General features: G+C 42.8%; 1 long non-coding RNA gene across 1 annotated transcript in view; it reads right to left on the bottom strand.

The window, feature by feature from the left end:
• LOC135982331 (uncharacterized) overlaps positions 1–2,175 on the bottom strand; it is a 92,613-nt gene extending 90,438 nt beyond the window's left edge. Inside the window, exon 1 of the long non-coding RNA XR_010599614.1 lies at positions 1,961–2,175. This is a non-coding gene — a long non-coding RNA (uncharacterized LOC135982331). The remainder of the gene's footprint in view (positions 1–1,960) is intronic.
• Between the last annotated feature and the right edge of the window lie 22,970 nt (positions 2,176–25,145).

Raw genomic sequence — 25,145 nt, 5'->3', positions numbered from 1 at the left:
ACAGAAATGTGTCCCTTTGCAAAATCAAACACTGACATAAGAGAGCACGACACTGTATGATTTCTAAAGCTGATATAGGGCAATTTGTTCAGCAGAGTGATATAAGCTTGGTTATGATTGCATCATCCATGACTTCTAGGAATAACATGATGCAATTCATATCATGTATGACGCAATACCAGCTTCAGCTTGCATCATTCATTGTTTTGCCTAAAAAGCAAGTACTGTCCAAACCCAGTCATAGATTTATTCATAGACCCAGTCAAAGATGTATTTTAGTCATTTCTGGTTTAAATTGAGATCCCTTCCCTTTATAACTCACTTATCCTCCGCCATTCCCAAGTCAAGGGTCGTATATACTGACCCAATAGCATATCTTGAAAACTAGAGCCAATCAACAATTTTAAGCATCATTTTCGTTCTCAGTGACCCAGAATTAATAAAGTTTGACTACATTTATTTCAGAAGCATTTTGGCTGTAGAGCAGTGTTATTAAATATTTGTTCCCCATGTAGGTACTTAGATTGTAATCAAGCAACCCCTTAACCTTCTTTGTTAGACCCCAAGGAGCTCCATCTATTTAGCTTATTACTATAAGGCATGCTTTCTAATCCTTTAATCATTCTCGTGGCTCAACTCTGAACTCTCTCCAATGTATCAATAGCCTTGAATTGTGAGCACCAGAAATGGACATAGTATTCCAGCAGCGGTCACTCCAGTGCCAAATATAGAGGTAAAATAACCTGTTATGTGGTTTATACCTTAGAGCAGCTGGTGTATGGCATAGAAAAAAAGTTCATCTAGTTAGATCTGTCTCTTATAAACAGAATAAATTGCCAGATCTGGCCCTCAGCAGCATAGAAGGAACTGTGCATTAGTAGGCTACTTGGAGCAAGCTTCTGATGTATTACGCGAGACAGAGAGCACCTTTGATCTCAGTCTTCATTGTCCTAAGAAGTCTGACCATAGTCTAATAACTCTCACGCTGGTGTGGCTTGTTGCTACTACAGTAAAGCTCACTGCTGGTACCTCATTACCTTTGGTCTCCCTTTTCACTTTGCTTTTGCTGTTTTCTGCATCCACTTGCTGTACATTGACTCATATGCTCTTTGTGGCAGGGGTCATGTCTATCTATGTATTTGTATAGTGCCTAGCACTATGGGACTGTAATCCTCAGTGGGGCCTTGGGTCACTATTGTAATATGAATAATATAAATAACAGTAAAAGCTCCAGCTGGCTAACCAGAATCTGGGTTTGGGCAATCAACATCCACAGTCAACTACCAATGTGCTGTTACTCTTGCAGATTCTAGGGATTTGATTGCCAATATAAGCTATGGGTTGTGAATTAAAAATTGTATTGAGGGGAATAGCCCATTCTATCTGAATTTGTTGAGGGTTGTAAAGGTCATAGGGGTTCTCTAGTTAACGTAAGTAAGGTGAATAAGTGGTTCATGCTAGCCTGTGGTATTTCTGAGTTTTCTGGAAGTGGAACTCAACCTATTTCCCATTGCTCTGAGGTCCAAAGCAAAAGGGCTTCCCCCATCCAGTGTTTTGAATTAGGTGCAGCGTTAGGCTGGGGCTAAGTAGGCAACTGCATAGAGCTCCTTATTAGCATACTCGGACAGTCTTGCTCACTTATCAAATCCTGTCCCAAATCGCTTTGTTATCCAAGCAGTGTCTAACCACCAAGCCTCCCTTCTTACCCCACCACTCTACTATTGCTTCACCTGTTACCTGGGATTTTGCCGAACTCAAAGCTCTTGGTAACTTTACTTTTTGCAAGGTGATGGCAGGAAATAAATCAATGGGGACACGGCCTTCTGGCCAATAAATAGTGGACGCAAGCAGGCAAACAAAAGTGTTTTCACTCAAAGCTGCTACATTTAGTCTCCAGCACTTGCACATGTCCGTAACAGATTAGTAGGTCATCTCAAATTACCCCCAGATTCATATTTACCTAGGATCTTGAGGAGGCCTCCAGAAGATAACTGGAGATGTCCAATGGCCAACTTTCTGTCTGCAGGAGAACTTGAGAGGAGCTCAAGTGTCCACCGAGACAGATTTCTTCCTCTTTTTATACCCAATTTGTTAGTATCACATAGCTTGTTCATCAAAAAAACTTCACACTTAACTTCTGCTCAGCTGTTGAGTTTTCCAGCCTGTCAGGCAGGGAATTTCCCATCCGTTAACTATTGCTATGTGAAATATAACTGGTTAACTATTGCCAGACTTTCCATCTTGCAAAACTGCATGCTTTGGAAAAAGCTCAAGTCAGGAGGGCACAGGGTCATGTTTACTCTTCGTGGTCATTCACTTCCCCCTCCCCTCTTGGTTAGTTATTTGTGCTAAGGCTTCCGGAAGGCCTCATTTTAGTTGCTTTCAGCAATAAACATAACAATTGGTATTCCAGCTGTGGGCAGTGGTTTAGGCATGTTACTGGGTTAACAAAAAATTCTTCCTACACACCCAGCTGAGCAGAGACAGGAGCTGCCTTTGTGAGAAATGATGTAAATAGAAGACTGTATGGTTTGATAAGCTGGGTGGGGAAAGGGAGCAGACAGCTCTTGTGAGGAGGGGGTGCTGAATCCCACCTTTCCTCCTTTGTACATATGGTTGGCCTTGTTTTGACCCAGGCCATAGCTGCCTTTCAGCATGCTGAAATTAATTCAGTGGTTTGGTGGAGCAAGTGTATAGATGGGATCATCTCCCCACACCCCTTAGTCCAAAAGAACAATGTGGAGAGGGGGAAAACTGCATTCCAAGAGCAGATGTAGTAACTGAGCAGAATAGCTCCCTCTTGCTCTGTCACATGACATCTGACTACCATGGAAGTATTGCATTGCAACATACATGTCTTAGATGCCTGATTAGTAAATTGAAAAGCTATTAGGATACTTATTATCCAGCTTACCATTTTGAATACAATTGATGCTACTGATCTGGCTCTTGATTTTCTTTTTGAGAGAAAAATCTCTTATATCCTCTTATGTTGGCCTATGTGCACACTTGCACTATGTTCCCCCCCACTGACACTTGTGCAGCCCCCTTGGCTTCAGTTGAGTTGCATGAAACAGAAAAAACTTTGGCTCACCAAGTCAATAAAGTTGGACTCTTTTTAATTTCCAAAGTTCATTAATTAGTGGAATTCAGCAAACAATTTATATATTGTACATGACATGTACGATTCAGAGTAAGTTAAAGGAAAAGTAGACTGTTTTATCGGTACTGGGCTGAATTTTTGCAGTTGATCGTTAGAAATAATTGAAATCCTAAGAACAGCCGTACTAGGTCAGACGATCTAGCTCAGTTTTCTGTCATCCAACAGTGGCCAATGCCAGATGCTGCAGAGGGAATGAACAGAACAGGTAATCAAGTGAGCCATCCCTGTTCAATATTCCCAGGTTCTGGCCAGCAGAGGTTAGGGACACCCCCCTGCTCTGCCTTATCTTATCTAGTTCTTTTATGAACCCTGTTATAGTCTTGGCCTGTATGTTATGTGAAAAATACTTCCTTATGTTTGTTTTAAACCTGCTGCCTATTCATTTCATTTGGTCACCCTTAGCTCTTGTGTTATGAGAAGGAATAAATAACACTTCCTTATTTACTTTCTCCACACCAGTCATGATTTTATAGACCTCTATGATATCCTCCCTTAGCCATCTCTTTTTCCAAGCTGAAAAGTCCCTGTCTTATTAATCACTCCTCATATGGAAGCTGTTCCATACCCCAAAGCATTTTTGTTGCCCTTTTCTGTATCTTTGTATCATGGTTGTCCTTGCCTAGAAAGACAGATGGAAATTTAATTAATGTTTGTGAGATGTTCAGATACTACGGTGATGAGCATCACAGCAAAGCCTATAAGTAAAAAAACAAAATGAGGCAATGTGGTTAGTTAGCAAAGGAGCCCTTACTGCCTTGGAAACAACTCCCTCCACCCTGAAAACATGATGAATGGATATCCCTTTGCCAATTACACAATCACTTTTGCTTTCCCTCTCCCCTACTATATTTGCGTGATTTTAATCAAGTGTGCGTAAAATACGGATCTAAATTTTGATTTGCAGTGAAGCTGATTACTGGTTACTAGTAAAACATGAGAAGAGAGAAGTGAAGTTGATTTTGCTATTGCGACAGGAGAATATATCCACTTTATTTTCATGGTACAGCACATAGAGTCACTGAGCCCAGTGTTATCTTTTGATAGGGTAAAGTAGGAATAATCTTATCTTTGAAATAACCAAGTGGGTTGGGAACTAGGACACAGAAATCTGGTAAATCAAAACAGCCTTAAAATAGAGCTTTTTGGAAAAAAGCCCTATATATTTGTACTCGTTTGGACATAGCCTGTTATTGCTTAAAATAATAAACACTGCTCTACAGCCAAAATACTTCTGAAATAAATGTAGTCAAACTTTACTAATTCTGGGTCACTGAGAATGGAAATGATGCTTAAAATTGTTGATTGGCTCTAGTTTTCAAGATATATTCTGATCCAATAGCATATGACCCTTGACTTGGGAATGGGGGAGGATAAGTGAGTTATAAAGGGAAGGGATCTCAATTTAAACCAGAAATGACTAAAATACATCTTTGACTGGATCTATGAATAAATCTATGACTGGGTTTGGACTTGCTTTTTAGGCAAAACAATGAATGATGCAAGCTGAAGCTGGTATTGCGTCATACATGATATGAATTGCATCATGTTATTCCTAGAAGTCACAGATGATGCAATCATAACGAAGCTTACATCACTCTGCTGAACAAATTGCCCTATATCAGCTCTAAAAATCATACAGTGTCATGCCCTCTTATTTGTCAGTGTTTGATTTTGCAAAGGGACACGTTTCTGTTTAGCCAAAGTGAGCAGAGATGCCTCGTACTTGTGTGAACAGTGCAGATAACTTCTGCTATGTTTGTGGTGAAGTGACTTTTGCATCACAAAAGCGCAGTATAACCACTATGGTTAAGAAAGCCTATCACCTTTATTTTGGCTGCAAAATTGGAGATCAGGACAAGAGGTGGGCCCCACACATATGCTGCAACACTTGTGCAACAAATCTTCGCCAGTGGTTGAACAGGAAAAGGAAATCTATGCCTTTTGCAGTGCCAATGCTTTGGAGCGAGCCAACAGATCATACCAGCAATTGTTACTTCTGCATGGTGCCTCCAGTTGGGAAAGGTGTGTCAAAGAAGAAAAAGTGGACTGTGCATTATCCAAACATTCCATCAGCTATACGCCCAGTACCCCACGGAGAAGGACTGCCAGTTCCTGATGCACCAGAATCATTCTCACTTGAGTCAGAAGAGGAAGAGGATGAAACTTCTGGTCCTGAACCATCAATGTCACAGGACCCACATTTTCTCCCATCCTCCTCCTGTGAACCACACCTCATAACACAAGGTGAACTGAATGACCTTGTCAGGGATTTGGAACTACCCAAGAGTAAGGCAGAGCTGTTGGGCTCCAGACTACAGCAGTGGAATCTCCTGGCAGGTGATGTTAGGGTTTCCATGTTCCGTGACCGTCAAAAGGATCTTGTCCCATTCTTCTTCATGGAAGGTGAACCTGTAGCCTGCAACAACATTGATGGTGTGATGGCAGCCCTCAACCTCGTTCACGATCCAGATGAGTGGAGACTGTTCATTGATTCCTCGAAGACGAGTCTTAAAGCTGTTTTACTGCATAATGGCAATGTTTTGCCATCAATTCCAGTCGGTCATGCAGTCCATGTGAAGGAAACCTATGACACCATGAAACAACTTTTGAGGTGCATAAACTATGACCAACATCAGTGGCAGCTTCGTGGCGATTTGAAGGTTGTTGCTTTCTTGCTTGGTCTGCAAACTGGATACACAAAGTACCGATGTTTTCTCTGCTAATGGGATAGTCGTGCAAGAGCTTCCCACTACGTCAAGAAAGTCTGGCCACTCTGACAGTCATTGGAGCCTGGGAGGAAAAGTGTTCAGCATCCAACACTTGTTGAATCAAGGAAGATTTTGTTACCGCCCTTACACATCAAGCTGGGTCTGATGAAGAACTTTGTCAAGGCAATTGACAAAAAGCACAAGCAGCTCTCAAGTACCTCAGTGGAAAATTTCCAAGGTTAAGTGAAGCTAAGATAAAGGAAGGTGTCTTTGTTGGTCCTCAGATTCGTGAACTTCGAGATGATGCATTTGACCATGCCACTGCGTGGCAAGGAAAAGACGGCATGTCCAGTTAGTGGCAATAAATTTTCTCGGAAACAACAAAGCAGACAAAACCTCTTCAAGGCATACAGAAGCCTTGGTTGCAACATGTCACTAAAGATACATTTTTTGCACTCTCATCTAGATTTTTTTCCACCGAACTGCGGAGCAGTGAGCAACGAGCACGGCGAGCGATTTCACCAGGACATTGCAACAATGGAGAAACGCTATCAGGGCAAATGGAGCCCATCAATTGCTTGCAGACTATTGCTGGACAGTGACAAGAGATGCTCCATTTAATGAATACAAGAGACAAGCCAAGAAGCGCCGAGTAGACGCTGAATAGGACTAAACTATGTACATAATAGTTTTTTGCCTTTTGTTTCATAATAAATTGTATTTATAACCCTTTTGCTGATTTTTAAAGTGTTACATAAACAGGACAGGTGAAATATTATCATGTGAAGCAACCATAAACACATGAAAAGACCTAGGTTTACAATTTATGATTAAAACTCTACTATCTACACAATATACATAGACATAAAATGTAAAAACTTAAATATCTTAGAAACAGTAGCCAATCAGTTGTTTTAATTGTCATATTTGAATTCAGCACATCAAAATACATAGCACATTTTATCTCTGAAGCAGACGACTTCTCAAAAATTGTAGACCAGTGTTATGGGCTCTTCAATCTAGCAGAGGATATTACATGATCAGATGGAAGTGAAGCTAGACAAACTGGAAATAAGGCTTACATTTTTAACGATGAAAGTAATTAACAATAGGTTCAATTAACCAAGGGTCCTGGTGGATTCTCCATCACTGACAATTTGATTTTTTTCTAAAACATCTGCTCTAAGAATTATTTTGGGGAAGTTCTATAGCCTGTGCTATACAGGGGGTGGTCCCTTCAGGCCTCAGAATCTATTAATCTAGTGAGAGACAGACGACCTTTGGTCTCCTGTCTTTCCAAAACATCAGAAGTGTGCCCAGGGCTGGCCTTACCATGAGACGAACTGAGGTGGCTGCCTCAGGTACCAGACTGTGTGGGGGGGCGCCACTAGGACCCAGACTGTAGAAAATTGTGTTTGCTGCTGGTGCATATGTATTCTCTCTGCTCTAGATGCACAGAGATAGCCGAGTGCTCTGCTGGAGGAAGGAGGGCACAAGAGACATAACAAGCAGGCAGGAGAAAAGGTGAGAGGGAATAACAGAAAGCAGCAGGAGCTGCAGGGAGAGAGAGGAGGAGGAGGAGCCTCTTATGTACCTCTCTAGCACCCCCCAGGAGTCCGGACTGATTAACAACAGCTCCTCAGGGAGCTTCCTGTTTCGTGCTGCTTCCCTGAACCCACTTGAGGAGAACAAACAGCAAAGAGTCCTGTGGCACCTTATAGACTAATAGACGTATTGGAGAATGAGCTTTCATGGGTGAATACCCACTTCTTCGGATGCAACCACTCACGAAAGCTCATGCTCCAATACGTCTGTTAGTCTATAAGGTGCCACGGGACGCTTTGCTGCTTTTACAGATCCAGATTAACTCTGCTACCCCTTGATACTTGAGAAGAACAGGCAGTCAACTGAAGTAGTAGGAGCCAGTTAGGCGCTTAAAACTCTGATATCTTCCCTCACTCAGGCCCTGCTACCTGCCTGCTTATTTGTCCCCTTCAATTGAGTGTTGAGAGCCACTATAGCTGGCACAGAACACCAGTCATGAGTGGGGGGGGGAACAAAAACAAAAAAACACCCCTCCAAGGTAGCATTCAGAAAAAGCAAGCAAGCAAAGGAAGCTTTTCTATCTAAGCAGGAAGGAGCTCTCCTGAGATACATAGACACAAATGTTCACGGTGAGTCTTCTGGCCCCAGTGAGGTTGTAAGTGGTGAGGAGATGCCTGATCTTCCAGTTAAAGTGCAGGTGACCTGGCAGCTACTGCAGCATCCATATCCCCATCTCAAATGGATGTAACCATGCATATTCCTGAAGAAAAGTGTAGTTCAGAGAAGAGCGTGGTGGAGGCACAAGTAACAGCTGCGGCTGAGTTTAGTTCCTTAAGTCTAGATGATCCAGGATGTGGACCCACTTGAATAGTAGCCTGAGGGACTTCCTTGTACTGCATGGGCCACAGCAAGTGGAAAAACTTCATGTTCCCCAAAGACAATGAAAATAGAAGTTTCCATCCAACACATTACTGGCATGAAATCCCCAATGGTGACAAAATGGAGAGGCCATGGTTTATGTACTCAAAAACCCAGAATGCTGCATACTGTTTTTGTTGCAAACTCTTCCAGACCAATGTTCCAACCACATTGGGTTCTACAGGAATAAAGGACTGAAAATCTGGCTAGAAATCTGGCATGCCATGAGAAGGCAGCAAATCACCAGAGAGCATTCCATAGATGGAAAGAGCTTGAGATGAGACTAAGGTTAAAGGCCACATAGATGATCAGCATCGAGAGAAGATTGCATCAGAGTCTCTTTACTGGCAAAATGTTCTGAAAAGGCTCATTGCCATTGTGAGAGTGCTTGCTACACAAAACCTAGCACTGTGTGGCACTTCAGATCAGCTGTATGTGCCAAACAATGGAAACTTCCTTAAAATTGTGGAGCTGATGGCGGAGTTTGATGCTGTACTCCAGGAACATCTAAGAAGAATCACCCAGGAAACGTACACACACCACTACCTTGGAAAAAACAATTCAAAGTGAGATCATACAGTTACTGGCAACAAAAGTCAAACAGAAGATTGTGGCAGATCTGAAGTCAGCAAGATATTCTGGACTGCACACCTGACATCAGCCAAATGGAACAAATGACTTGTTACAAAATGCACCATTAAAACAGAACCTAGTGAAAATGTCCCTGCAATGGTGACTGTCAGAGAGCATTTTCTAGAATTTATTGACATTGATGATACTACAGGAGCTGGTATGACAAATGTGCTTCTTAAAAAGCTGGAAGATACGGGAATTGCGATAGCTGACAGAGGTCAGGGCTATGATAATAGTGCCAACATGAGAGGAAAGAACAGAGGAGTGAAGACACAGATCTGAGAGTTAAACTCTCGAGCTTTTTTTGTCCCATGTAGTTCTCATTCATTAAATTTGGTGGTCAGTGATGCAGCATCAGCTTCTAGTGAGGCTGCTGAAATTTTTTTAATGTAATTCAAAGCATCTATATTTTTCTCTGCATCAACTCATCAATGGCAAATTTTGAAGCAATGTCTGAGAACATCCTCTCTGACACTGAAACCACTGAGTGCCACATGATGGGAAAGTCGAGTGGAGGTGATAAAGCCTATCAAACACCAAATTGGGAAGATAGATGATGCCACAGTTGCCATTATGGAGGACAATGCTATGACAGGAACTGTTTGTGGGAGACCAGTGGCAGAGGGAAATGGAATCACCAGAAACATCCATAACTTCAAATATATGTGTGGCTTAGTGCTGTGGCATGACATACTGTTTGAAATAAATGTTGTAAGAGACTCCAAGGTGTTGACCTTGATATATCTGGCGCAATGGAACAACTGGACAAAGGAAAGTCATGCCTACAGTCTTACTGGTCAGATGAAGGATTTCAAAACATTCTGAAGAGTGCACAGAAGTTGGCAGAGGAACTTCTCACTTAAGCTATTTTCCCACCCATTCAAGAATACAAGAGTCACCAAAGAAGAAGACGACATTTTGATTACGAGGCATGGGATAATCCCATAAGAGACCCCAAACAACAATTCAAAGTTGAATTATTTAATTAGGTGCTAGATTGTGTAATACAGTCAGTTGAACTTTCATGCAGCTCAAGGAACACAGCAGTATATTTGGGATGTTGTATGATATTCCAGAACTCCTCACTATACCTGAAGACGACCTACACCAGCAATGCTGAGCACTAGAGACAGTGTTGACATATGATGACACGCAATATTGATGCGAGTGATTTAGGTGATGAACTGAAAAGCCTTTTAAGATACATTTCAGCAGGATCAACTCCAAAGGCTGTTCTGGAATATATGTGCACAAATAAGATGACCACCCTCTTTCCAAATGCTTTTGTTGCTCTGCACATACTTCCAACACTTCCTGTAACAGTTGCCAGTGGAGAATGCAGCTTCTCCAAGCTGAAGTTAATAAAAACACATCTATGCTCCACAATGACATAGGAGAGGCTGGTCAGCCTTGCAACCATCTCAATAGAGCATGAGCTGGCCCAGACTGTGAACCTTCAGGAAGCAGTTCAAATCTTTGCAACCAAGAAGGCATGGAAAGCACCACTTTGATTATTCAAACAGATAAAAACGCCAGTGTTTAGTATGCAGACAAGAAAAGTTACATTTGCTGTTCAGGCGTTTGAAAGTTAAGTGTTACTTAAAAATTTTGAATAAGGCATTTTAAGTTGTTAGTTCTCCTTTATTGAGGTAGATAGCAGAGCAGTACCATGAGAGCAGTAGAACAGGAAGAAGGCAGAATTGAGACCTTTCAAAGTTTTGGCCCAAGCGAGGGGGCATGCGGGCGTCATTTGAGCTCCCCGCCTCAGGTGCCAAAATGTTGTGGGCCAGCCCTGAGTGTGCCTCAGCAGCCTACCACCACACAGGTGCTTTTATGCTGCTAAGAGCCAGGTCTGGCAATATAAACAGAGACTAAAAAAAAAAAAAAAAAAAGGTAGAACTCGTTAGATTGACTTTTTGTATGCCACACACCCATTTCTATGAGGTATAAAACACCTTATTATACAACATTTGTTTTCCTTTCTGACAATCTCCTGCCATTTTTTATTATGGTCTGCTTTGGAATGGCATATTAAAGGTTCCATATTGCATGTCACCAATCTGCATGTGAAATTATGTCAAGAGAAGCATGAAATCCTTTCAAAACAGATATTTATGCAAAACAGAGATGAGAACATTATAGTCATAGATGTGGCTAATATGAACTGTCAAACAGTGGGTTTCTTTTTAAGGACTCTTATTTCAAATATTTCGGTCAGTCATGCTTTGTGAGCATTCCCACTTCAATATGGATTTCTCTTCCCTACTGGAATATGATCAGAATTGACCTCACAATGTTACTTAGCCATGTGAGCTGTATTCCATACACAGTGTACTGTATCAGATTGTTTCTGTATGCATATCACCAGCTCCTGCTGGATGCAATATGCAAGTCCTCTTTGCACTTGCATTTGTGTAGAATCTATATTCAAATATTTTACATATTCATACTAATGGAATATATGAGTAACAAAATATACAAACATACATAGATATGCATGCACACACACGCGCATAGACATGCACGCACATATATGCCACCCTCTCTGCTCAGAAACTCTTCCACTTGGCATAGGGTCGATCTTCTGGTTCTCTAGGCTCAGTGACAACCCCTAATAAGTTTAACACTGCCAGTCAGGGTCAATCGGGGAATTGAAAGACCATACCAGGTCTTATCCCCTCTATCTCCCTTGGGCATTAGTTAATGGGCTTGAGTCTGCACAATCATCCAGACCAGACAGCTAATCAGACTTTAGAGATATAAAGAGTAACCTTAAGAACATCAATGTTATTCCCAGAGTTTACCTGAAATTCATTGTATTTCTTCACTTTGACATTCAGAGCACTGGGCAGTAATTAAACTGTGTCAATTACCCATCTCAAACGTATGTGATACTTTATTTTAATGATATGGTCACATTCCCCTTGACCATGCAGTTTTAAATCAGCCTTAGACACTGGCCAATTCAGAATGCTGTTCCTACCCTTTGGGGGGGGAGGGAGAGTAGAGGTGAGTGGCACCCGCCACAGTTTGTGTGATCTACAGGAAGGCCCCAGCTCATTTCCAAAGTCACCACCACTCTTTCAGGAGTGGGTAGTGCCTCATCCAGTTATGGCTTAATCTCTGCTTTGAGCCCCAGCCTGATCAACCCAGTCCTTAGAGCTACTGTCAACCCTGGAGTTATGAATATGGCCAAAAACTCATGATTTTGGAAAAGAGGCTCTGGCAGGCTCATTTAGAGATGTCAATAAAATGTCCACTAAGACAAATATTTTGGTGATTTCATTAATCTTGGTCCAAATTCTGCTTTCTTACAGCCAGCACAATACAAGACAGCAAGTACTTTATCCATATGGTAGAGTAATGGGAAAATTGCCACTCAGACTTAGAAAATGAGCCTATTTATTGACAACCATTTTTCTAGTGGCAATCAGGCAATATCTGAAAATTTTAAGAGGGCTTTATCTCATAGAAAAATGCTAGTTGAATCACAGAAGCTGTCAATACAGTTAACCTCTGATGAAACACTCTTTTCAAAGAGTTACATTGTTGTTTTCAATGATAATTTTGTTACTGCTCTGTAGAATAATCCCAAATGCTTCTGTCATGCTACAGTATTTAGAATTTCCCAATATGATCTCATCCCTTTCTTCTGGTAAAATATTAGTTGAAGGAGGAGCTTTTTATCTATACACAGTGTTATGGTGGTGAACAGCTATTAATAAAACATACAGGGTAACAGCTACATGAACAACTAATCTTGTATCACAAAGCTATAAGGAGCTGTTTCTTTTAATAGCTCTAGCATTTAAAATCTTCATCTTCACATGGAATACTGCAGCACTTCTAACCTTTAATCTTTATGAATGCAACAACACTAATATTGCCAGTTAGCTAAACAAACTGCTGCTGGTATAGAAAAAGTAATCAGAAAGGACACACATGCACAATATTTGGTCAAGAGGGTGGGAGATTATATTTTCAGATTTTCCAACATTTCAAGACTGATAATGACCTATCTGGACAGATCCCTTCTACCAGTGCAGCTTTGTTCCTTGCAATGGAAGAGCTATTAGTCCAGTCTAATGTTAAGCCATGTAAGTGACGACACTTCCACCCCTTGTAAGTGATGGGGAAAATCTTCAGCAGTTTAATAGAACTCACTGTTAGGAATACTTTCCAGATATTCATCCTCAATTTTCTTTTCCTCTGTTTCAGCATATTAGTCATAGTTAATCTCTTCTCTCTATTCTTTTCAAGTGTTCATACATAACTTGAATACAATTAGGACTATGTAGAGAATATTCTCTCACTCCCTCAGCCATACCATAAAAACAATTAGAAGTTCCTTCACACTGTATGATAGTTTATACTGATTATCACAATACTGGAGCTAATTGAGTTATTCATTGTGAATAAGTTATCTGAGGAACTTAGCCCATTTTTTCTGTTCACATATTTGCAAATTCATCATGAATTCTGTAGATCTATTGGTTATTTGTCAAGGTCAAATAAAATTTTCAGTCTATGGATTGTTCAGACTCTTCAAATTGACCATTCAGTATTGGTTATTTAGCATTTGTAGTGTGTGATTGGTTGTCTGAGTCACATACTATTTCTGCTCTGAGTGAATGATAGACTTTATAATGAAGAATAGCAAACAGTGAACAGAGAATATGGAACAACATTCTTGTGGAACACATTTATAGATGAGTTATCATTCAAGCTAAAATTTCATGAAAAAGAGATTGTTATCTGGATGCTCATGACGGATTCAAAGACCGGTAGCCAAATGAATTTGTCAAACTTTGCAGATAAAAATATTCTCAAATCACTTTTTGTATTGGACCAGCTCTGTATGGAGCAGTGAAAACTCTTTAGAAATTTTCCATACCCTTAGTTATATTACACACACTGAAATATACGAGAGCTCTTCTAAATGAATACATCAGAAAGGAACAATGGTACAAAAAAAAAACAGTGCATCCAAAGGTATGAATCAACATATAATGCAGAGTTATTGATTCCTAATAAAGAAATAGCTATGTCAAATAGATACAACTCTAATGCACTAACCTCTTAAATCAGGTTATGTGTTCAAAGGGACAATCAGCATAAAGGGTACAATTTTCAAAAGCACTTAAGTGAGTTAGGAGCCTAAGCCCCATTGACAATACTAGTTAAGTACCTATGTTACATTTGAAAATGGGACTTAGGTGCTTTTGAAAATTTTACCTAAAATCTCAATTATTGTAAAATAAATTTAAAATTAGTTTCAGATAGCACACCTACCTCCAAGACCCCTTGCCAGTTAAGACTTTACAAAGACCTGTTTGATTTTTTTTACATGTTTTTTGTTCTCTTTGCTATGTGAAAGACCCACACTAAGAGGAAATTGACTACGTAGGGGGAAAATGTGGAACTGGTTCTACAATATAATAGAGAAAAATATTTTTCCTCTAAGCTCTTTCAGTTGTAGTAAACTTAAGTAAATATTTAGAAGTGCGATTTAACTTGCAGTGTTCCTTTAAGTTTCTATTTTACAGTACTCTACAGAAAGATGAAGCATCATGCTGAAGAAATGGAAGAGGAATGCAGCAACATTCTTTGTAGTTCTGTACGCCTGCTATTGACTGCATAGCAGCCATTCGTTCTGTAAGTCTCTCTTTTCCCCTCTAATGTATTTATACATATTGTGTGCATCTGATTTATGCCTCTTTTTCTTCCCTAATTAGGTAACATACAGTAAACTGATGTGCCTACAGTACCTCTGTTTCCGGAGGAATACAACTATTTTGAACAAATTGAGAGTAAATTATTAGTTTTCTATAGCCATTAATATGCTGTTGATAGAATCCTCTAACTGGTGGTAGTTCTATGTGGGGTGAGAGGATTCTATGTGGGACAATGTGGGTGCAGGCAGCTCAGTGGGAGGTCTAGGTTTGGGGGAGGATCTGGATGCACAGAGGCTCGTTAGGGGTTCCAGGTGCAGGGCAATGGGACTCTACAGGGACTTCCAGTTGAAAGTGGTTGGGGCTCAGCAAGGGTTCTGGGTGCTGGGCAAGTGCCACTAATTGGGGGCCTGGGTGCCGCTAGTTGGGGGTCTGGATGTGGGGGCTCAGGGTGCTATAGGGGGCAGGGCTCATCAGGGTGGGGGTCTGGATGTAGGGGGCTCCAGATGCAGAGGTTGAGATTCAATGGGGTGTGGTTTGGATATGGAGGGCTAGGGGGGTTCTCAGTGTGTGGGGTGAGGCTTGGCGGGGGTGTCTGAGTATGGGAGGTCTGGATGCATGGGGGTTGGGCAAATGGGGGAGCAACTCCCCATACAGTGACCCCTGCTCCCCCCACAGCTGAGGAGCAATGGGGGCAGGAAGCAGGAGAGGATGCTGAGCTTCCTGCAGCTGGGGCATGTTTCTGGGTGTGGGTCTGACACAGCCCCAGTCACTCCTTGCATGGGAAGAGGAAGTCTCATCCTCTCCAGCCTCCAGCCCAGCCAGGGCTAGCAGCTGATCCTGGCTGAGGGTAGGAGGCACTGGCTGGGGTAACCCCAGCCCTGCGGTAATTTACCTCTCCGCCAGCTGCTCTGGGTGCCTGAAACGTTGTTCCTGCACAGCTAGGGAGTGGTGTGTGACAGATCTTGCAGCTTTCCTTTGCTTCCCTGTCAGAAAGTCATTTTTCTGCAGGAAAGCAAAGAAATCTGTGGGTGACATGAATTCTGCACCTGTGACTAAATCTTCGCTGCTCCTGGGGCCCCAGGGTATTGCTTCACTGGGAGTTCCCGGGGGCCAACAGCTGGCTCCTGCTCCAGCAGCAGGAGCTGACCGTCCCCGGCCACCCCCTGCTCCAAGGCCCCTGGGGAAAGTGCTGCTCTGATGACCTTCAGACTGCCCCCGGGGCCACTGCTGCTCCAAGGCCACCCCCTGGGGCCAGCCACACTGGCTGCTGCTTGGGCAGCCCCCATGGCCACCAAAGCAGCAGCCAGTGCAGCTGCCGCCGGTGCCACCCAAGCAGCAGCCGGTACAGCTAGCCCCGAGACTAGTTACTTGGGTTGCTCGGAGATCAGCCACACCAGCTGCTGCAGAAGTCAATGAGGTCCCAGAGGAAATCCATGACTTCTGTGATAGACTCCCAGCCTTACTCCTGGGCTCTCTCATTTGCTGTAGCAGCCACTTTTAGTACTGTTTTCTGGCCCTTTAGCTGCCAACTTTCATTAAAAAAAAATCTAGTGGTTTTGTTTAAAGAGAATTGTGCCATGGCTGCAAGCACCACAACATTTTTGTTGGTTTTAAGCTCTCCTTTTGCCAGTACTTCGCCACACGCTATGGCCACAGGCCCTCCTTAAAACCAGTCTATGTATGTAAATCCATATTCCAAATCGTATTTGTGGTTTTTTGTTTTTTTTTACTGCTGCTCAGATCCTCATGGTCAGCCCTTCTTTTCCTGCAGGTGGCAATCAACTCCTCTTCATTACACTACGTTTCTTCAGAAAACGGTCCATTGCTAAAATTATTTCTACAGCACCTTTTCAAACTGGCTTTAACCACAAGGTGTTGAGTAGGTTGCTAGGTATCTAGTTCAGACAGTTCCAACAGGCACGTGCTTGAGAAGAGGAAGTGACGCATTACAAAATAAAATAGCTGTAATTTAATAGACCTACTTTTATTATTAGTCTTTGTGCAGGTGACCCCATTAAAACCAACTCTCAGTTTGAGAACCACTGTCCTAGATCACTCTCAGTGGTACTTCATGACAGCGCTGGAAAATATGCAAAACAGAAGCAAGGGAAACACTTTTCTTAGAGACTAACAAATTTATTCTTCGGATGTGGGCTGTAGTCCACGAAAGCTTATGCTCTAATAAATTTGTTAGTCTCTAAGGTGCCACAAGTACTCCTGTTCTTCTTTTTGCGGATACAGACTAACACGGCTACTACTCTGAAACTTTTCTTAGAGACAGTTCTCATTTCAGCTATTCACCCAGGACATACATACACACCACGCCCCAAAAGAAAAAGGAGTCTCACATCCTGCTATTGAGAGCCCAGGAAAAAGGCATTTCTACAATCTCTTTTTAAATGGGCTTGAGACATTGACTGGCTCTACTCAGAGAACGTGGAACTCACATCTGTTTGAGGAACAGTCAACAAAATACATTACAGCAGTTCATGAACAGTTCATTTGAAGATTAGTTCATGAACTACTGATTACTGCTTAACTGAGCATAAGCCAGAAGCTATTGATGAATCAATTAAGATCTGGCTGAGCAAATGCTTTAAACAGTTTTTTAAATTTATTTGAAGAGACATTTAAGCTGTGCTTTACCCCTCTCTGCCTTATATAAACTTGTTTAAAAGATTCAGAGTGGTTGGGGAAGTGAGAGACTATTAAAGGACCAAAGCAGCATTGAATGCCAATCTCATGCAGTGCAAGGGCCAAATGAGAGTAGCCTATCCCCAATCCTCTGTCCATCTTCCATTTTGTCTACCTTTTAGGATTCCAACCCTTTATTCCTTTACTTTTGTGGTTCTTTCTGCTCCCTTCCTCTAGATTTAGTCCTCCTTCACTGATTTTTATTCCTGCTCCTCTCCCTGCTGTTCAGCCATTCTTCCTTTCCATAAATCCCCTTCAACTTTGCTGGACTCCTCACCCATCTTTCTCCCTGTTAAAACTAGACCAGACTCATGGTTCAAGTAGACCATCTTGTCTCTGACTATGATCAGTACCAGATTCTTCAGAGAAAGTATGATAATCCCCAGGATGGACAAATGTGGAATAACTTGCTGTGATGTAATGGACAAAACCCAGGGCAAGGAGGAGTTAAAGGTTTGAAGCTGGCCCTGTCCTGGAATACCTGGCAGCAATAGGAACTATGATCTGATTGGAATAACAGAGACCTGTTGGGATAACTCACATGACTGGAGTACTGTCATGGATGGATATAAACTGTTCAGGAAGGACTGGCAGAGCAGAAAAGGTGGGGGAGTTGCATTGTATGCAAGAGAGCAGTAGAACTGCTCAGAGCTCCAGTATGAAATTGCAGAAAAACCTGAGAGTTTCTGGATTAAGTTTAGAAGTGTGAGCAACAAGCATGATGTCATGGTGGGAGTCTGCTACAGACCACCAGACCAGGGGGATGAGGTGGATGAAGCTTTCTTCAGGCAACTAACAGAAGTTACTAGATCACAGACCCAGGTTCTCATGGGAGACTTCAATCACCCTGATATCTGCTGGGAGAGCAATACAGCGGTGCACAGACAATCCAAGAAGTGTTTGGAAAGTGTAGGGGACAATTTCCTGGTGCAAGTGCTGGAGGAACCAACTAGGGGCAGAGCTCTTCTTGACCTGCTGCTCACAAACAGGGAAGAATTAGTTGGGGGAAACAAAAGTGGATGGGAACCTGGGAAGCAGTGACTATGAGATGGTTGAGTACAGGATCCTAACAAAAGGAAGAAAGGAGAGCAGCAGAATATGGACCCTGGACTTCAGAAAAGCAGACTTTGACTCCCTCAGGGAACTGATGGGCAGGATCCCCTGGGAGAATAACATGAGGGAGAAAGGAGTCCAGGAGAGCTGGCTGTATTTTAAAGAATCCTTATTGAGTTGCAGGAACAAACCTTCCCAATGTGTAGAAAGAATAGTAAATATGGCAGGCGACCAACTGGCTTAACAGTGAAATCCTTGCTGATCTTAAACACAAAAAAAGAAATTACCAGGGAGGAGTATAAAAATATTGTTCAGGCATGCAGGAGTGAAATCAGGAAAGCCAAATCACAACTGGAGTTGCAGCTAGCAAGGGATGTTAAGAGTAACAAGAAGGGTTTCTACAGGTATGTTAGCAACAAGGTGGTGGTCAAGGAAAGTGTGGGCCCCTTACTGAATGGGACAGGCAGCCTAGTGACAGAGGATGTAGGAAAAGCTAATGTACTCAATGCTTCCCCAGCCACCATGTCTCTTGGGCAGAGAACAATGTCTGTCTCCTTCCTTACGAGGTTTTTCCAGGCTGCACACTTTCCTGCCTATGCTACAATATTCCCAGCAAGACAGACAGCCTCAACAGGCTAACATCTGCACTTTGCTTTCTCTGTAGAGGCTATAAACAGTGTAATTGCTCACAGTTATGTTTCCCCACCACCCTTTCAAGCAAGCACATTTTTTAGGTGAAAGCATTACAGAAAAAATATATTAAAAACAATAAAAACCTGCAGCTTTTTGCTCAGAACAAGAACACATGCAAGTAAGTCAGCCTCTCCTTTATACAGCTTCAGCCTTTGATCTACATATTCTGGGAATAGACAACAGTTCAGACAACAGTTCTCCCCTCAAGGTGTAGCTTCAAAAATTTAGGTCCAGAGGTGGCAATTTGCATTCACCTCTTCTCCCTTCCCCCACCCCCCCAGGTATTTCCTAGGAAACCCATTTAACTTTTTGTCCCAAAAGTTCTCTCTTGTTTGGCCCATTATTTAAAATAGTATTTTGAAGCTCATAACACTTGCCTGAGTTTACATTCCCCACATCTCCCCCCTAGAGAAATTACAGCCAATCCCACAATAATACATAAACATTGTATTTAATATAATGGAGTCCAGAGGTATTGAATTAAATTTAAGTACATTTTCTCAATGATATTGTAGGAAAATCCTGTCACAGGTGAGGCCATAACTGTGTAATCTCCACATCCCTCTGTATCCCAATCCATAAATTTAACCCAGTTCAGTCCCCAAGATCATTTTCGCCTAGGTGAGTAATCAGGACAGTAAGTGGCTGTAGGTTGGCCATCAGTGAGCACTGTGGCCAATTCATGCCCTGTCTGCCACACCACTGAAGACAAACAGCTTCAGCCTTAAAGCTCAGCTGTGGTCTATCTGCAACTGGCTGATGTACAGCCACAATTTCTTAATCAACACAACCTCAACAAGCAGCATCAATAAGTGCTGGGACCAGCTCATGCCAGTCCACTCTATCAAGAGATGATCCCACACCCAGCCGCTCCATCTGAACTCCTGCTAACCTTCTGAATGCATACAGCTTTGGGTCTTGAAGGCCAGAAGTGATCCACCTGCTGACCTGACTGCCTTCTTGTGGACCCAATACACTATGGAGTGCCTGCGAATCAGAACATCAGCTATACTTTGGATATCCTCTGGAATCCAGAAAGACAGGGTTAGTTACACTTATGGCCAGTGCCAGCAACCTTTCCTCTCGGGCAGACAAGTCCTATAACAATTATTTCCAGTACTCTATGGCCCCAGTGCTGCTGATGTCGCTGCTCCAATCCTGAAAGAATGGGTTCCAAAGTTAGCCGGATTGAGAATGCAATAGGCCAATGCTTTTTTTCATACCTCAGTGAACTGGTATCTTGTTAGGAAGCTGCCACTCCCATATATAAACAGCAGCCACTTAGGATAGTTTTGACTGCCCTTATGGAGCACAGGCATACATCGCACATGTCTGCTACAACACCGTGGCCCCTCTCCCACTCTGGTCTGTTTTAGAGAACCTTAAGTGCAGTGACACTTCACTGGATGACAACCATATGTCCAATAATTCAGTCTATCTGGACCTGCCCATGACTTCATCAGGCTCCAACTCACCTACCCTCAAATCCCCAAAGAAGGTCACCACAAAAGGTGCCTTAAATAAAATGGCCTCAATCCCACAACTATATATCCTGGGCAGAGCATTTAATAGCCCTGTAATTACTGTGGTTATGGGATTCCAGTCATTCCTCCTGTACCAGTCACCTCTGGACCATCCCTGCAAGAGCTTTTGCACTGAAATCTCTATATGGGTCTGGGAAACCTGCTAGCCTACACCAAAAGGACAGGCCAACTAGTCGGCATGATATAGTGAAAGGAGCTAACCTATGGTGCATCAACACTACTACATACCTTACCACCTGATGCTTAAGGATGGGTCACAGATGCTGGAGCCCTTCCCAAGCTCTAAGTTCTATGAGCTCAGTAAATCAGGCTTTATAGACCCTGAACATCCTCAGAGCAATTGCGTTCGACTAGACCTGCGGCTGTCAGAAGCCAGGGTTCCACAGTTGGTTGAGCATCACTTGTGGATTTCTGCTGGCCAACAAGATGAACTCCCTGAATCTGTTGGCCACCAGTCGCAAGGTGAACAGTCCCAGACTAGGTTGTGGTTCCTGTCTGCTGAGATCTCCCTGTCCTAGTCTGCTCCTCAATCTGGATAGGGTGGAGGCTTTCCTCAGTTCCCTTCCTCAGCATCGGTGCCTTGCCAGTGGTCCCCTGTCCTCTCTAAGGTCTGGTAGAAACTGATAATCTCTCCCCCTTGAAGCAGAGATTTGAGGTCCATGATTCCCTAGCAAAGCTACATAAAGGAATCCATCCCTGAGGCCACCACTCAATGCTTCCATGAGAGTTGGACTGGGACCCTCCAGGGCATGAGAGGAGGACAACTATGGTCCACGAGATGCCCCCCTCCCAAGTGAGAAGGAGATAAGGGATCAAGGCCCAGTGCTGTCCCTGCAGTGGCTCCACCACCAGGTGGACCCCAGCACCATCCCGCACCAGCCAAGGATGGGGGGAGGGGACCCAGTATCTTGCCAGCTCCTAGTCTAAAGTCTCTGGGAGCATGTTCATGAAGTTCCCATGCCACACCAGCAGCAGCCACCATCACTGCACATGTTCTGTTGGTGGGGGAGAGGGGACCAGCAGCACCCCATGTGGGTCTGGCAGCAGGACCCAGAAGCCTCTCTCTGCACCCTCTTCCCTGAAAGCAGGGAGAGGGCAGCCACACCTTACTCAGTCCCTGAAGATTCCCCAGGTTAATTATATTCTTTTTTGGCTCAGGAAGCAAGCTATGTCAGCTCACCTCCTTCCCCCCAAACAGGACTCCTACAACAGACTGTGCCTCCAGCTTGGGAAACTTGGGTGTGAAGCCCATGGTGGGACAGAGACCCCTCCACTGATGTGCATGCCCACAAGCAGGGAGGGATTCCCACAGCTGCTACCTTCCCTTCTTGCACTGCCGCTCCTGGGTGCAGAAGACACCTCAATTCTTCCTTATCTGGCATCTGGGGCTGGGAACTTAAATGAACCCATGTGCTGGTTCTGTTATCATGATTCTTCCAGCATTATCCACATGTTTTCTTGCTCCAGGCTTAATTAGGGAAAGGGACACAGCACAGCATGCTCACCTAAGGTAACAAACATACATTTCTAGTATTTCCCAAACAAAGGAACTATTTTTGAATGGGATGCCTACTTATCCCATTGACCAATGGCCACAGATTCAGACATGAATACCAATAGTAGTTCTAAGTCATAACAGACCCATGAGCATCAATGGATGCTTACATCTCTGCTGCTACCTCCACTTTTAGAGACATCCTAAATTTTCTATCAAAAGTGCTCTTTCTACCACCCCGTTCTGTAACCCTTGATTTATGTGTTCCCAGCTAGTAGTTTAAACACAAGGGAAAATAACCAAAGAGAATTTTTTAAGATTTGAGCCTCCAGAGGTGTAACAAGATAATTTAATTTAGTGGAGGTCTGTGAAAGACACCATGAGTGATAAAACTAAAAGACTAAACACAACATTTAAAAGTAAGATAGTTAAAGCAAACAGGCATTACAATATAACCATACACTGCATTATACTCACATTCTAAGATTGAATGATGCATCTGGGGCAGTCAGTGCCTGGATAGGAAAAATGGGCATAATCCTTTTTTTAACAGTACCTTGATGGTGGATGGGCACGTCACTCTAAAATTAGTGAGCTACCCCTTTTATAATCACTTACAATAACACCTCTGTAATGGGGTCTGCACCTGTCTCTCGCAAAGGGCCCCTTTCTGATCAGGTGTGAGCCTGATTTTCTTTCAGTTCTTACAACCAGGCGGCACCTGCTTCTTGCGAGCATCCCCTGGCTGATGGTTCTTTCAGCAGGTCTTCAGTGACTCATTGCTCCAGCGGAGTCTCTCACACGGTCACCCCTTCCAGGGTATATAATGTCTAGTTCTTACTCACGGGCCTGTTATGGGTACATAGCACCAAGGCTTCCTCACCAGCAGCACTGCTTTCTTTAACAGCCCAACAGCTTTAACCAGATTAACAGAGCCCATCACAGTACCCTTGCCTGGTCTGCCTAGATTCTGGGCTCAGTCCGCCTGCACTGACCTGTCCATGGTCCTGCTGCTCTTCCAGCCAGCACCCAGTCTTCAGCAGCCTTCCCTGGGCTTGGCCCTGCTACTCTTCCAGGCCCCAGATCCTTCCTCTGAGCTCCAGGAAGCAACTGAGTGCTCTGCCGCTTCATTTGATATGGCCGTTCTGGTTCAATTGGCTACTCCCTTGCAGCCACATTAGGCTGAATGGAGAACTACTTCTCTGCTCTTTTCTGGGGCCGGGTGAGGCAAGGCTGTGAGGTCTCCAGACCTACTCCACCCAGTCACAGCCCCTTAATTAGCATTAAATAAACCTTTTACCATATCTATATTTCTGCTACCCTAATTAAATGGTTTCTACTTTCTTATTGGCTATTTAACATTAAGCATGGTCTTAATTAACATTGAGTAAATGCCATGCTGATAACTCATTATAGATGTTAATGTTTTGGAAAATGCTAATTTATGTAAGACACTTGTAAAAAGCAGTTAGGACCAAAAAATGTTTTTAACATGACAGAGGTTATGCTCTACATTTGCCTCTGAATTGCCTCTGGACTTCATTCATGCTTTACTAGGCCATGCTTGACTTTTGTCAAGCCTATTTCTAGGAAATAGATTTTTGGGCCTACTTACATTCCAACACATTTCTATGTAACATAAGCAACCATCTCTATAGGCTATAATTTGTAATGAGACCACATCAGAACTGTAATGTCAAGAAGAGTTTCTTATATTGCAACTTCAACATCTCAGCCTTTTTTCTTTAATTGGAGATACTGATAGAGAGTTTTCAGACACTGGGTTCCCACCATTTGGCGTTTCTCCCAGATTTTCATGAGTGTAGTTCCTGGATCTCTGGAGAGCAGAGATATATTTTATCCTTCATATGCTTGTCTTGAAAATAAATGAATAAACAAGGTACTGTGACCTGGGGTGACTAGGGAAGCCCTCACTGAAAATGCAAAGGTCAGAGCAGCCTGCAAAAGGGAGAGCAGATAACCACCAGTTTTGGGAGTAACACTGAAGTTAAACTCACCAACCAGTCACAAATTGCACTTCTGATCCCCCACACTGGTTATCAAGAAGCTAAAAATAAGAAATCACATGGCCCCTTATTGCATCCCAGTTCTCTGGCTCCCAATCAGCATGTAGGTCCAGTACAGTGAGAAGTTATTTAAAAAAAATCTGTTCACTACACAAAATGTTCTTCTGAACCCCAAAGGGCCACCCACATTGCCAGGTCAATATTAGGTTGGATCTTACCCAAAATACCATGCTGCCAGCCAATCCTTTAGTGTCTAAAACTAAAGATTTATTATAAAGAAAAAAAGAATGAACAAGAAGAGGTTTGTTAAATGATAAAACACTCAGATACATACAGAGATACAAAGTCCATGTATCAGGTTCTTAGCAATATTGGTGAGTTTGCTGGCTTGAAAGTCCCTCTGAAATACATCCACCACTTGGATGGGTCATTCAGTCCTTTGTTCAGATCTTCAGTTTGTAGAAAAGTGGCTCCAGAGGTAAGAAGCAGGAATGAAGACAAAATGGAGATGATGCAGCTGCCTTTTATATTCCTTTGGCCATATGGCTTGTTTCCCAAACACAAGCTTCACAGCACATGGCATGGAAAAGCCTTAGAGTTCTCTGTCCACTGGCATACCACATGCCTTGCTGACTCATAAGGTGTTTCCCCTAGTTCCTTTCAATGTGTTCACTGTACCATTAATGACCATTGATGGGCACTCGAACAGCTTGGCAGTGCTGTTGTCAATCTGTCTGTGGGTGTCACTCAAACACAGCACAGGTTTGGAAATACAGATATACCCTACATATCTATAACTCACAATACAAAGGTGATACAAACATAAACAAGATTATCTTACTATCATATCATAACATTTTCAGATACCTCACATGGCATATCTGGTCAGATTCCTTGCAATTTTATAATATTTGTGTCAACAATATCATAAATGGTCACCCATATTCCCTAGAGCAGCACAGGTACAAAAGCAAATTAAGGAAATGAAAAGACACAC

This window comes from Chrysemys picta, chromosome 3, assembly GCF_011386835.1.
Source record: "Chrysemys picta bellii isolate R12L10 chromosome 3, ASM1138683v2, whole genome shotgun sequence".
In the NCBI taxonomy this organism is placed as follows: domain Eukaryota; kingdom Metazoa; phylum Chordata; order Testudines; family Emydidae; genus Chrysemys; species Chrysemys picta.
Note: the sequence above shows the minus strand (reverse complement) of the source record. Positions and strands in the feature narration are given on the sequence as shown.